At 42.8% G+C, this 15,507-nt stretch overlaps 1 pseudogene; it reads right to left on the bottom strand.

The window, feature by feature from the left end:
* Window positions 1–366: 366 nt before the first annotated feature.
* On the bottom strand, window positions 367–8,843 carry LOC109497810 (annotated as a pseudogene).
* Window positions 8,844–15,507: the final 6,664 nt, after the last annotated feature.

Below are 15,507 nucleotides of genomic sequence, written 5' to 3'. Positions count from 1 at the left end.
GAGACATACCCTCTGTGTCCAGAAAGGAGCTGGCAGTGAAGCACTGGCCTGGGGGTGACAATAAGTTGTGCTGCCACCTTCAAGCTGGACTTGAGGGTACTGTGGGAGAGGAGAGTATCAGGGAGCAGGGCACCAGGGCCGACTGATATGTTGGTACCGATGGAAGTGGTCTGGTGCATCTCACAGGGGTGGTGGGCAGGAAGCTAGCTGCTACCTACCCTCAGGCTTGCCCACAACCCCCAGTGGTGGTGGGGGGGTGTAGGTGGTGCCTGTCTCATGGGTCTCACAGGGTGGGTTGTAGCCCACCGGCATCTCAGTGCCAGGCTACGTGACACCGTCCCGGGCTACACGTTACCCTGCACCAAGTCAGCCGTGGTGACCGGCCATGGGCTGTTGTGTCGTAGGCGAGGCTAGAACGGACACAAGAAGGTCATGCACAGGCTGGACTTGACCTCCGTGGGCACTGTGATTGGAGGCACCTGGGTAGGCTGGGAGATAGGCTGCATGGTGATGGTGGCAATGGTGCACCCTCATCACCAACCCTCATCACCGTGGTCTGTGCAACCAGCACGGTGACAGCAGTGGGGGCTGATCACCTGGCTTGAAGGGATGGCAATGGTGCCCACGGTAGTGATGGGCCAGGGAGGCTCTGGTGCGGTGGCCCGCAGCTCTGCAAGGCTGGTGGGAATGCTGCCTGTCCCTCTGCCGAGGGTTGTGACATCTGGGCCGCTTTTCATGATCAACACGGTGACGGCTGGCTTGATGGTGGAGACGGCGACAGTTGTGACCAGGTGAACACCCCTCAACGGGCACGGAGCAGAGGATAGTGCCTGCCTGGCTGTCCAGGGACCCTCTTTAGCACCACCTGGGTCACTCCGTGCTTCTCATGGCCAGTGGCATTTTGAACAGCAGCAGTGATTTCGGTGGGTGCTCCCATTCCTGAAGTCATCACCTTGGTGATGATGGTGGTGAAAAGGGACGTGGTGTCGAGACTGCTGGTCCCGCCTGCGGCTGGTATGGGGATGGTCTCGATTATGGTGTTGTGTTGGGCTTGGCCTGCCGGAATGGCCAGGATGATGGGCTTAGTCCCAGCCCCACTGGCTCGCATGGCACTGATGATGGTGATGGGCTTGCCATCTGCTGAGGTCCCCAGCTTCAGGATGGTCCCAGCTGAAAGGGACCCTTTGATCCGGACTACCAACGTCACTTTGCCCAGATTGCAAGTCAGAGCGCCGCCTCCCAGGATAGAGATGGGGCTTTTCACCAGGGCGGTGGCCTTGATGACCCCACCTACCAGCGTGGTCGCTACCTGGCTTTGCCGGGCCATTATCATAGTCCCTGATGTGTGCACCTAAGTGATAGGATGGGTGGACGTGTGGACATCAGAAGAGATGGACATCCTCACCTGGGCAGCTGCAGGTGTTTGAGTGGCTGGGTTGCTCACCATGACTGGTGAAGAGGCCACTTCAGTAGCCCAGAGAGTGGCAGGGCCAGGTGCCAGGTGTCAGAGCCATGGTTTTGATGATGGTGATGCTTGTGGGGACACTTGGCACTGTGAGTGCCAAGGAAGGAAGGCTTGCTGGCGGCAGCTGTGGTCGCTGGCCATTAGTGCCACCATCTCTCTCATTTTGGGACTGCTGCTGATCACTGTTCCCTGGGCACTCTGTAGTGAAAACTGCCTTTTTTTTAAAATATGAAATTGATTGTCAAATTGGTTTCCATACAACACCCAGTGCTCATCCCAACAGGTGCCCTCCTCAATGCCCATCACCCACTTTCCCCTCCCTCCCACCCCCCATCAACCCTCAGTTTGTTCTTAGTTTTTAAGAGTCTCTTATGGTTTGGCTCTCTCCCTCTCTAATTTTTTTTCCTTCCCCTCCCCCATGGTCTTCTGTTAAGTTTCTCAGGATGCGCGTAAGACTGAAAACATATGGTATCTGTCTTTCTCTATATGACGTATTTCAGCATCCTTTCTTAATGAAAACCCTCGAGAAAGTCAGGATAGAAGGAACATACTTAAACATCATAAAAGCCATTTACGAAAAGCCCACAGCTAACATCATCCTCAACGGGGAAAAACTGAGAGCTTTCCCCCTGAGATCAGGAACACGACAGGGATGCCCACTCTCACTGCTGTTGTTTAACACAGTGCTGGAAGTTCTAGCATCAGCAATCAGACAACAAAAGGAAATCAAAGGCATCAAAATTGGCAAAGATGAAGTCAAGCTTTCACTTTTTGCAGATGACATGATATTATACATGGAAAACCCGATAGACCCCACCAAGAGTCTTCTAGAACTGATACATGAATTCAGCAAAGTCGCAGGATACAAAATCAATGTACAGAAATCGGTTGCATTCTTATACACTAACAATGAAGCAACAGAAAGACAACTAAAGAAACTGATCCCATTCACAATTGCACCAAGAAGCATATAATACCTAGGAATAAACCTAACCAAAGATGTAAAAGATCTGTATGCTGAAAACTATAGAAAGCTTATGAAGGAAACTGAAAAAGACACAAAGAAATGGAAAAACATTCCGTGCTCATGGATTGGAAGAATAAATATTGTTAAAATGTCAATACTACCCAAAGCAGTCTACACATTCAATGCGATCCCAAACAAAATTGCACCAGCATTTTTCTTAAAGCTAGAACAAGCAATCCTAAAATGTGAATGGTACCACAAAAGACCCCAAATAGCCAAAGTAATATTGAAGAAGAAAACCAAAGCAGGAAGCATCACAATCCCAGACTTTAGCTTCTACTACAAAGCTGTAATCATCAAGACAGCATGGTATTGGCATAAAAACAGACACATAGACCAATGGAATAGAATAGAGACTCCAGAACTGGACCCACAAAAGTATGGCCAACTAATCTTTGACAAAACAGGAAAGAATATCCCCAATGGAAAAAAGACAGTCTCTTTAACAAATGGTGCTGAGAGAACTGGACAGCAACATGCAGAAGATTGAAACTAGACCACTTTCTCACACCATTCACAAAAACAAACTCAAAATGGATAAAGGACCTGGATGTGAGATAGGAAACCATCAAAACCCTAGAGGAGAAAGCAGGAAAAAACCTCTCTGACCGCAGCTGCAACAATTTCTTACTTGACACATCTCCAAAAGCAAGGGAATTAAAAGCAAAAATGAACTATTGGGACCTCATGAAGATAAAAAGCTTTTGCACTGCAAAGGAAACAATCAACAAAACTAAAAGGCAACTGACCGAATGGGAAAAGATATTTGCAAATGACATATCGGGCAAAGGGCTAGTACCCAAAATCTATAAAGAACTCACCAAACTCCACACCCGAAAGACAAATAATCCAGTGAAGAAATGGGCAGAAAACATGAATAGACACTTCACTAAAGAAGACATCCAGGTGGCCAACAGGCACATGAAACGATGCTCAACATCACTCATCATCAGGGAAATACAAATAAAAACCACACTGAGATACCACCTCACGCCGGTCAGAGTGGCTAAAATGAACAACTCAGGAGACTATAGATGTTGGCGAGGATGTGGAGAAACGGGAACCCTCTTGCACTGTTGATGGGAATGCAAACTGGTGCAGCCACTCTGGAAAACTGTGGAGGTTCCTCAAAAAGTTAAAAATACATCTACCCTATGACCCAGCAATAGCACTGCTAGGAATTTACCCAAGGGATACTGGAGTGCTGATGCATAGGGGCACTTGTACCCCAATGTTTATAGCAGCACTTTCAACAATAGCCAAATTATGGAAAGAGCCTAAATGTCCATCAACTGACAAATGGATAAAGAAGATGTGGCTTATATATACAATGGAATACTATTTGGCAGTGAGAAAGAATGAAATATGGCCTTTTGTAGCGATGTGGATGGAACTGGAGAGTGTTATGCTAAGTGAAAACTGCTTTTAATAAAGGGATGAGCAACTTCTACATTGTTAGATTGAGTGATTAGATGTGATTAGAGATTATTTCCTGTCTCCCAATAGATACACATACACTTTCCCAGTTCTGTTTATCAAGAAGGCCACATGCAGGACTTTACAGAACCATCTTTGTCATAAATCAAGTGTCTGTGTGTAGGTTTATCTGGGGTCTCTCACTTCTGTCTCATTGGTCTGCCTATCTCTGCCCCCAGTCTCAGACTCCTTATTTACCATAGTTTAAAAATAAATCTTGATGTCCGTTAGGGCATGTCTGTTTTCTTCTCTTTTGGCTACTCTCGGTCCTTCACATTCCCATATAAGTTTTCGAACCAGCTGCCAATTTCATAAAAAAACCTAAAGGGATTTCGAACGATAGTTCATTGAATCTATAAATCAATATGGAGAGAATTCACATCTTTACAATATTGTCTCTTCCAATTTATGACCATGATATATCTTTTATTCTTCTACATCAGTTTTTTCTCTTGATGTTTTATAATTTTCTGTGTAGAAACTTTCCACGTTTAATTAGATTTATTTCACATTATTTAAAATATTTTTTAACATTTATTTATTTTTGAGAGACAGAGAGAGACAGAGCATGAGCAGGGAAGGGGCACAGAGAGAGGGAGACACAGAATCGGAAGCAGGCTCCAGGCTCTGAGCTGTCAGCACAGAGCCTGACGTGGGGCTCGAACCCACGAACTGTGAGATGATGACCTGAGGTGAAATCAGATGCTTAACCCACTGAGACACCTTGGCACTCCTATTTCAAATGATTTTTAAAAGTTTTAAAAAATTCTTTTGTTTTGGATATTTAGAAAAAAATTAGTTTTTAATATTGGTCTTACATAAAATAAACTTACAGAACTCAAATATTCCTTTTAATAACTATTCATGGATAGTTTTGGATTTTTGTGTGCATAATCATATTACCTACATAAGATGATTATATTCGTGCATTTCTTTTTTTTTAAGTCTTATTATTTATTTTGAGAGAGAAAGGGGGATGGTGCAGAGAGAGAGGGAGAGGATCCCAAGCAGGCTCTGAACTATCAGTGTAGAGCCTGACATGGGGCAGGATCCCATGAACTGCAAGATCATGACCTGAACTGAAATCAGGAGTCAGATGCTTAACTGACTGAGCCACCCAGGCACACTCCTGCATTTCCAATCACTGTATCTGATTTCTTTTTCTTGCTTTACTGCATTGGCTAAGATCTCCAATACAATGGTGAATGGAAGGGGAGAAAATGGGCATCCCAGTTTGTTTCCCAACCTCAAATAGAAGTATAAAGCATTCCACCATTGCGTATAACGTTTTCATAGTTGTTCTTTCAGACGAAAGAAACCTCCTTCTATTTCTAGTTGCTAAGAGCTTTTAACAATCAATGTTGAATTTTTTTTCAAATGTTTTTCTGCATAGATTGAGATCCTATGAATTTTATCCTTTATCTTATTCTATTTTATTCCATTTAATTTTCTTCTTTATAAATTGCATTGTTTGATTTTTTTTTCCCCCAAGGAGAAGCCAACTTTGTGTTTCTAAGGTAAGTTCAGCTTGGTCACTCATATTACCCTTTATGTATAAATGGGTTCGGTTTGCAGATACTTTAAGAGTTTGGCATGTATGTTCATATAGGAGATCAGCCGAGTTTTTAATATTATACTGTCCTGTTCCACTTTTGCAGCCAAGGTTTTGCAGCCTTCAAAAAACGAGCTAGAATGTGTATGCTCCCTGCATATCCTCTGAAAGGATCTGTACAGAATTGGCCCTAATGTCTCCCTAAATGTACGTCATTGCTGAAGTGTTCTGGACTGCTCTGACATCGATGGGCACTCTACCCCGGCATACTTGGAAGATCTAAGATTTCAATAAAGGGGCCTTATTTACAGGATATGGAACCCACTCTTGATGCACCTGTGCCACTAGAAAACGGATCCTTGGCTAATTGAATTATATTGCTGTCTTCCTCTTAAAAGAAGCGTAAATTTATTGGATGCTTACTTTAAGTCAGGCCCTCTAAGAATTTTGCCTCTACTGTCTCACTTAATCCCTTAAGAAAACTAAAAGAGCCTGTGGTTTGCTGATGAGGAGGCCGAGGCACAGAGAGGCCAGAAAACTCCACGCAGGGCAGAGCTGGGGAGCGGTGGAGGCAGGTTTCCTGGAATCGGAGCCTACACCCCTCATCGCTGGCTGATGCACCTTGCTTTGGCTTAGTCTGTTGCTTTTTTTCTTCTCTATTGAATTGACTCCTCCGCTCACTTATTTCCCATTTTTCTAAATACTGTATCTAATACATGCCTTCACAGTCAAATTTGCCTTGATTAATGCTTTGCCCAAATTCTGTGTTTCAATGTATGGTATTTTAGGTCCACTCACGGCTGAATAGTTGTTAATTTTAATTTTGAGTTTTCCTCTATCTGGAGTTATTTAGAAGAATGGTTTGACATTTTTTTTCCATGGAAAGTCTCTTTGGGGCTAGCCTTTGGTTGTGTACCGTCTGATTTTGTAACATTGTAATCAGAACTTGGCTGTGTAATTTCTGCCTTGAGCACTTTTTCCTTTAGAATTTTTTAGTAACCTAACATCTGGCTAATTATTGCAAGTGTCCTGTGGTGTTTGAAAAGAATGTATTTTCTATTTGTTTGTTGCACGATTCTCTCTACATATCTATCACAGCAAGCTGAATATTCGTGATATTCGAATTCTTAACACTGTCATTTTTCCCCCCAGGTTATTTGCCATTTTCTGAGAGGGATTTTTCCTTCTCCCTCCTCGGATCTAGTTTGCCAGCCTCTCTTTGTATGTTTAAAAATATTTGCTGTCTATATTTCAATGCTATGTTTAGTCCTTCATGTTTTTTTGACGTCTTGATGAAGTGTGCCTTTTATCAATATAAAACACTTGTCCTCTTCACGCTCAATATGTGACCTTTCTTCAGTTTTGTCAAATATTCATTTTTAGGAAAGCCTGCCTGTTGACTGCTCCTCTCAGCCTGGATTTTCAGTGGGGCTTTATCTCCCAGAGGTCTTCCAGAACCCGTTAGGACACAAATCCTTTTCTAAAACCTTTCTCAGGCTCCTGCGGGGAAAGCAGGGGCATAGATCTGCAATCCCGCAAGGCCACCAACGTTGTGTTTCCTTTCCCTTTTTTTCTCTTTGTTTTTTCCACCCTGCCTATATTATGTTTTGCTAGGTATTAACTTCCAAATGTGGACAGGTCTGTTCAGGCGAAGCCTGCACGGCTACATTCCATGGGCCCTTGGGCGGCTTGCTGGAACCTTCTCTTTCCTTCTGTTTCTTGTTGGCACCTCCTGGTGCACAGCCCCGGTTTTTTTCTCTTACCTCAAAGGAGTAATAATGGGAATTATTTGACTAGAAAGGGATAATAATAGAAATGATTATTCCTCCATTAATGTTTCATACAACCCTCTATTCTAGCGCCCATAATCTGTGCATTATTTTTTAACAGGGTCATCCATTAAATTTGAAGTCCTTAGTCGCGGGAACCGGGCCGAACCACCTTTCTGGTCCTTTACGAGTAGCATGATGCCCGGCACACAGGCACTCAATAGATGGGACAGGTGAGGCACGTGTAGATAGACGAATGCGTTCCTAAGCACCCAACATAGAAGGCCGCAGGAGATGTAAATATAATGAACCAGGCGTCCTTGCTCCTGCCCTCAGCCTCTCAAATCTGTTCTTCACATAACGATCAGAAAGATTCTTCTAAAACTTAAGTCTGATCTTATCACCTCTCTGTTCAACATCTGGTTTCAGGGACTCCCTATCTCACTCCAGGCGAAAGCTAGTGCATCCCTAAGGAATGCTTAACTGAACTAAATTAAAGCTTAGAACCAGGGTGGAATCATGGGAAGACAGTAACAATGGTCTGATTCCGTTTCACAGATTCTGTAATTTTGTCATCTACACTTACACACTTGAGCGTCTGTTAATACTTTAAATACCTCTGACATTTTGACGCTGTAGGATGGTATTTTGACCTTGTCCCGTGGTGCCCAACACAACGTGTTCTCATCTCCCTCCACTCCTTCCACAGCCCACCCTGGCTATGCTGGCCTCCCTGATTTGCCTTAAGCAACCCGAGCAGACTGCAACCAACACGATTCTGCATTTGCTCGCCCTCTGCCCGGCGCGTACTCTTCCGGCCCGAGAGCCACATGGCTCGCTCTCTCGCCCGGTCCTAACCGCTGCTGGAATGTCACCTTTCCTGAGAATCCTATCCCAACACAGTGCGCCCGTGTCTCTCTGACCGCGTTGATTTCCTTACACTCTGTGGCACCCCCCGACTCGGTAGGTACATGGTTGTTTATTTCCTCCTCCTGGAATGTGAACTGCACGACAAAAAAGACACCCATCTGGTTTTTCACTGCTGCATCCCAAGGGCTTAGTGAATGGTAGATGTAATTTTTGAATGAATCAATACAAGTATTTGCTTGGTTTTGGTGGCTACTGCTATATTGGCCGTAGTCACGCGTACTGCGATCGTAGCCATACCCATGTCAGGAAGGAGCTGGGACACTGGTCGCCGGGTGTCAATACCCCAGGGGAGAGGTCGGGCTTGCGGCCATGGCAGGGCAGGCTGGCAGCCACGTGCCCCTACCCGCACTCCCCATGAGCCATGGGCTTGGTCGTCCGTGGACAAGCGAGGACCGTGGGCTTGAAACACAGACCCGAGAGAAGGATGCTGCGAAGCGTGCAGTCTCGGGTTTCGTGGCAAAAAGGTGTTAGGGGAGCAAGACCGACCTCGAATATGGTGTCCGCCCCATGTCCACTTCTCGCATTCACGTTGCCGTGGGCAGTAAAGCACGTGAAAAGTTTTACTTGCCTTTCGTTCAAATGTAGGTCTGCTATTTCACAGGCCAGGACTTTGGTGACGTGCATGCAGGGGTCCCCAGACGATCTTTCCCCCCCCTCAGCTTGCAACCCCAGTATGGCCCCTGATGATTCCCAGTATAACTAAGGGAGTGAATTAAAGGATACGCATCGGGCATCCTCAAGAAATGCTTAATTGGACTAGGTTAAAGCTTAGAGCCAGCATGGAATCAGGGGAAGACAAGAAAAATGGTCTCATTCTGTTTGAAAAATTCTGTAGTTTTGTCTTCTACCCTTACAAACGTGAGCATCTGTTAATATTTTAAATATCTATGATATTTTGACTCTGTCGGATGGTATTTTGACACAGAGGCTGAATTTTCTAATGGACTAGTAATCGATAAGAACACTGGAATTAAATGATCCGTGAAGTAATAGAGAGGAAGTCGATCTTAAATCTCGTCCTGTATCTCACATTTGTTGAGAATTTACAGGATACCCGGGTACCGCAAGGGTGCGCTTAATTAAGAGTATTAATGAATAATGATTTGATTAATTGTTAACGAGGGGACTAAGGGTGTTCTCATTAACTCGGTGGAGTTGGTAATACGGCAGCAACCCTGAAAGTTACATGGTAATATTGTCTCCATTTCACCTTGAGGACAGAGAGTCAGAAAACGGTTTGGCCAGGGGAGGAGCTGGAATTGCATCGTAAGTAACTGCAGCTCAGAATCTGTTCTACCCTGGGGTTTCTCTCTCGCAATCGGTAGCTGGCGGCCTCGAGAAGAGCTGAATGCCATCATGCTTAACAGGCTTGAGAAAAAATGCAAAGGAACACAGGGATTCAGGTTGTGAAAACGTTCTCGGGGTCTGGAGCTAACGGCGACTGGGAAGAATTCCAGAGATGGGGAGGAAAATGAAGGGAAGGCACGAATCTCGCTGAGCGCCTTTGAAAGGATGACCGTGAATTGATGTCCGTCCCTGAGTAATAATTTGATCCTTCAAGGGAGGCGACCGTATATACGAAACCATGATAAAGCCACATCTTTCTTGTTTTCCTGAAGTCGGTATAAACCAAAGTATTTTTCTTGTACATATTCTACAAAAAGTCTGTAATTAATCTTCAGAGTTGACTGTTGCAAAGAGTTTTAATTAGTCAGCATGCATGGTACGAATGTATCAGATTAATACCGGTGCAGCAGAGTCCCGCCTGGCCCTTGGGGAAAGGGTGAGATGTGGTTCGACACAAACCACAGGAGAAATTGAGATGGAGAGGTTTACTGCTCACAGGTGCTGCAGGAAGTAGCCGGAGCCACCCGGGAAGGTCAAGGCTGGTTCAAACACAGAGAGAGAGAGGCAGAGCGTGAGTGGGGGAGGAGCAGAGAGAGAGGGAGACCCAGAATCCGAAGCAGGCTCCAGGCTCCGAGCTGTCGACACAGAGCCCGACGTGGGGCCCGAACTCACGGACCGTGAGATCATGCCCTGAGCTGAAGTTGAGCATTTAACCGACGGAGCCACCCAGGCGCCCCAAGAGTCCTAGCTCTTAAAAAATCTTACACTTCAAAAAGATACTTGCCTCATTTCTTAGTTACTATTTGTGCGTTTGGCTACTGTTCCCTTTTGTAGCTTCTCCCAGGGACATCATTACAGATGCCCCACTTGTCACTTACTTGTTGATTGTAATTGTGTTTATGAATGCAGTAGGCTCCCCATCTCAGTTGTGAATTGTTTTCCCGGAACTTAGTACCAAGGTTAGAAAGGATGGTGGTCAAGGTGTGTTTGTCAAAATAAATAAATAAATAAATAAAAGACTCATAGGCAATATCTTTGTTGTTAACTATGACCTATGTACTATTATTGTCTATTACTGTCTGTTATTATCTATTATTACCTTGCTGTTATTATCTATCTGTTGGCAGTATCTAATAAACCCCTTCACCACCCTTTATACAGTTCTTAGCACCAGCAAAAGAGGGTTTCAGGCACACAGCACAGTATGGTGAGTCCACAGTGTATGTATCAGGCCATGCTCACCACAAATATCGTGACCGTTTGTCACCATACAACACTGTGAAAACACCGCTGACCATGTTCTCTGTGCAGTGCCTCTCAGCCCGGCGACGTACTCATTTCGTAACTGTACCTTCAGCTCCCCTTTGCCCATTTTGCCTATCCCACCCACCCCCTCCCCTCTGGCAGCCGTGGGTCTGTTGTCTGTCATTTATAGGTCTGATTCATTCTTTACAGTAAGACTGAGGAAGGTGAATTGTTTGCTCAGATTGAGTGCCTTGCTCAAGGTTGGGCAATGAATTTATGATGAGTCGGGATATGGACTGAAACCCCTTAACCTCATGCTTTCAAACACACCAGAAGATCTTGAAATAATTCTTCCCGTGGTCTTAAATGTCACTGATGGGAGATAGCTGTATTTTTTATTTTTTAGTTGTTATTTAAATTCCAGTGAGTTAACATAGAGGGTAGTATTTGTTTCAGGGATACAGTTTAGTGATACAGCACTTCTTATAACACCCAGTGACACTGAACTTTAATGTGAGATCTGTGGCTTGTTCCAGGACCTCTCTGCTTGATACATCTCAAAGGCCTCCCAATATTTTTTTTCAGTTAAAAACATTTTTTATGTTTATTTATTTTTAAGACAGAGAGACAGAGCGTGAGTGGGTGAAGGGCAGAGAGAGAGGGAGACACAGAATCCGAAGCAGGCTCCAGGCTCCGAGCTGTCAGCGCAGAGCCTGATGTGGGGCCCGAACTCACAAATTGTGAGATCATGATCTGAGCTGAAGTTGAGCATTTAACCGACGGAGTCACCCAGGCACCCCAAAGGCATCCCAATAATTAACACCAGGAATAAAGTTTTGATGGCGATGTTAGTATTACTTATGTACTCTCTATGAACTAACTGGTGTCTCACAGAGATGTATTACATGTTGAAGTGCATTTTTCTTTGTAAAAACAATGCGAGCGTTTTGAATTATTCAAACCATCTTTATACTTTTTAAAACAAAATGTAATTCCATTTTCCTATTATTTTATTTCTTACCGAGATCAACAATGTTCAAAATGGTTGATTAGCAAAACGTTTAGTAGACTATTTTAGGGTATTTACATAGGGTAACACAAGCAAGGTTTCCCTCTCCAAAAGTGAGATAAGTATATAAATGCATTTGTCACTTTGGGTGAACTCAGCATGGCCTTCTTTGAGCTTTGTGCTAGAACAAAACAAATGCGGTTGCTAGTTGATGAAGAAGAGTGATGTCGCAGAAAAACTAACTTCTATTTCTTCCCCTCCTTCTCTTCCTCTTCCTTCTGTTAATCAATCTATCATCTATCTATGATTGATCTATTATCTATCTATCTATCTATCTATCTATCTATCTATCTATCTATCCTATTATCTATCTACCTATCTATTATCTATCTATCTATCATCTATCATTTATCTATCATCTATCTATTATCTATCTATCTATCTATCATCTATCATCTATCAATCATTTATCTATCATCTATCTATTATCTATCTATCTATCTATCTATCTATCCATCCTGCTAGCTTATCCTTCTTTTGGTATTTGTATTTCTTTCTGTCTTCCTTTCTTCCTTTCTGAAATTCACTAAAAAAACCTGTTGGTAACACTTCCAATTCTGACAAACTTCTGGTGTTTCATGTGAAAAGAATGGTTTTAGGAAGTCCTACATCAAAAGAGAATATCCTGGGAACCCTTAGGTTAGCTTAAAGTAGACATAGGAAAAAAAAAGTAGACATAGGTACACTGCTTTAGAAGATGCTTGTTAAAGAATTTTAAACAGTGAATTCTGAAACTACAAGAGGAAGATGGAGTATATAGAATTTTCCACACTTACCTGACCATGCAACTATTTACATTTCTCATGACACTCTTCAAAGGAACACCAACTGGGAAAATGTGTGTCTGTGAAATCAAGCTTAGTAATTACATGACACAAATGCTTTGAATTCTGACAATTTTTTTATACTGCAATTTTCATTAATGATTGTTTCTTCTGGTATTTCTAACAAGCCTTGCTTTGCATTAATTTGAAATCATTCATTCTATCTGCTGCAGAATAGAGACTATTTGACTTCATCAAATATTGTACCATTTATGTATTGAAAATATACTACTTTACTTGATTGTTTGTGTCTTGAATTATATATTTTTAAACAACTCACCTTGAAGTAATTATGGGTTCACAGGAAGTTACAAAAAAAACTTACAAGGATGTCTACACCCAGTTTCCCCAGTGTTAACATCTTGCACACCTACCATATAGTAACAAGATAAGAAAATCGGCATTAGTATAATACACAGAGCTTGTTCAAATTTTACTGGTTCTAAGTACTCTCATTTGTGTGTGTGTGTGTGTGTGTGTGTGTGTGTACAAGTGTGTGCAATGTTATCCCTATGTGGATTCACCACAATCAAGATAAAGAGCTGTTCTACCTTCACAAAGTGCTCTTTGCTACCCCTCATAGCCAGGTCCACCCCCTCCCCCCATATTCATCCTAATCACTGCCAACTACTGTTGTCCATTTCTATAATTGGATATTTTGAGAATTTTACATAAATGCAACCATACAGTATGGAACCTTCTGAGATTGGCTTTTTTCACTCAGCACAATCCCCCTGAAATCCATCCACAACATGGGTATCAACACATTAACACTCATTAATTTCTACGGTTGAGTAGAATTCCATGGTGTGGATGGACCATGGCTTATCTGATGATTTTTTGAAGGACATTTGGATTATTTCTAGTTTGGCCTTTTGTTTTTAATTTTTTAATGTTTATTTATTTTTGAGAGAGAGTGCGTGCATGTGCACAAGCGGTGGGGAGGTGGGGGGTGGGGGTTGGGGGGATGGGGGGTGGGTGCGAGCAGAGAGCTTGATCTGGGGCTTGAACCCACTAAAGGGTTCAAGATCATGACCTAAGCCGAAGTCAGATGCTCAACCAACTGAGCCACCCAGGCGCCCTTCTAGCTCGGTCTTTCAAGAATAAAGCTTATATAGGGGCACCTGGGTGGCTCAGTTTGTGGAGTGTTCGACTTCAGCTCAGGTCACGATCTAGTGGTTTGAGCCCAGAGTTGGCTCTGTGCTGACAGCTCAGAACCTGGAGCCTGCTTCTGGTTCTGTGTCTCCCTCTCTCTCTCTGCCCCTCCCCGCTTGTGCTCTGTCTCTCTGTCTCTCAAAAATAAATAAACGTTAAAACAATTAAAAAAAAACAAATAAGAAAGCTTATATAAACACTCCCACACAGGTTTTTGTGTGAACGTAACTCTTCATTTATCTGTGATTAATGCCCAGAGTGTAACTGTGGGCTCGTAGGGTAGTTTATGGTTTTAAGAAGTTTCCAAACTGTTTTCCAGAGTGGCTGTACCATGTTATTTCCACCAGCAACCAGTGAGTGATCTAACTTCTCTGCACCCTCAGCAGCATTAGCTGTTACCTCTATATTTTATTTTAACCGTTCTGCTCAGTGTGTCACGATATCTTATTTTGGTTTCCCGTTTCCCTAATGGCTAATGATGCTGAAAATCTTTTCTTGTACACGATTGCCATCTTCTCTGGTGACCTCTATGTGTTGCTCAGTTTCTAATTGGATTCGATTTTTTCAGTATTGAGTTTTGAGAGTACTTTATAGACTTGACACTTTAGGTGCAAGTTTTGTCAGATGTATAGTTTGTAAATATTATTTCTACCCGTTTTACGACTCATCCTCTTATCCTCTTTACAGAGCGTTTGGCAGAGCAAAAGTCTTAAATTTTCGTGATTTCCAATCAAATTGTATTTTAATTGCAACATTATTACTTTTAAAAACTTCACTTGATGTAATGTACCCTTTTGATTTTGCCAAAAGTTACTCTTCCTTATTATAAAGCATTTTAAAAAGCACAATTTTTAAAACCCTATAAATTCTATTCAAATTAGCCATCATTAGCATTTTTGGGAATAGACTCAATCTCTCTGCATATATTCATATCCATGCGAAACAGAGAAGTAATTTACAAGAATGACTTTTTTAACTTTTTTTAACTTTAAATGACTTTTTTAACTTTAAAAAAACATTAAGTTCATTTTTATTCAAATTCAAAAGACAGGCAACCGAAGTGAAAATATGAGATAGGTTGAGCTTTAGATAAATTTTCATTTGCATTAGGGAATTTGAGTGTAAAGGGTACTAAGTGACCCCTTTACAAATAAGAAAAAGGTCATGACCCTTGAACCACATGGGTTTGACTGTGGGTCCACTTACACATGCATTTTTCATAGTGCACCACTGTAAATGTATTTTCTCTTCCTTATGATTTTCTTTTTTTTTTAATGTTTGTTTCTTTTTGAGAGAGAGAGAAAGAGAGAGTGCAAGCAGGAGAGGGGCAGAGAGGGAGGGAGAGAGACAATCCAAAGCAGGCTCTGTGCTGTCAGGGCAGAGTCGGACCCAGGGCTTGATCTCACAAACTGTGAGCTCGTGAGCTGAGAGGAAATTAAGAGTTGGATGCTTAACCGACTGAGCCAACCAGGTGCCCCTCTTTCTTATGATTTTCTTAATAACATTCGCTTTTCCCTAGCTTACTTTATTGTAGGAATACAGTATATAAAACATATAATATTCAGGGGCACCCGGATGGCTCAATCGGTTAAGTGTCCGACTTCGGCTCAGGTCGTGATCTCAGGGTTTGTGGGTTTGAGCCTCACGT

Source organism: Felis catus, chromosome A1 (assembly GCF_018350175.1).
Source record: "Felis catus isolate Fca126 chromosome A1, F.catus_Fca126_mat1.0, whole genome shotgun sequence".
In the NCBI taxonomy this organism is placed as follows: Eukaryota; Metazoa; Chordata; class Mammalia; order Carnivora; family Felidae; genus Felis; species Felis catus.
The sequence above is the reverse complement of the archived record's forward strand: the minus strand, read 5'-3'. Positions and strand labels throughout refer to the sequence as shown.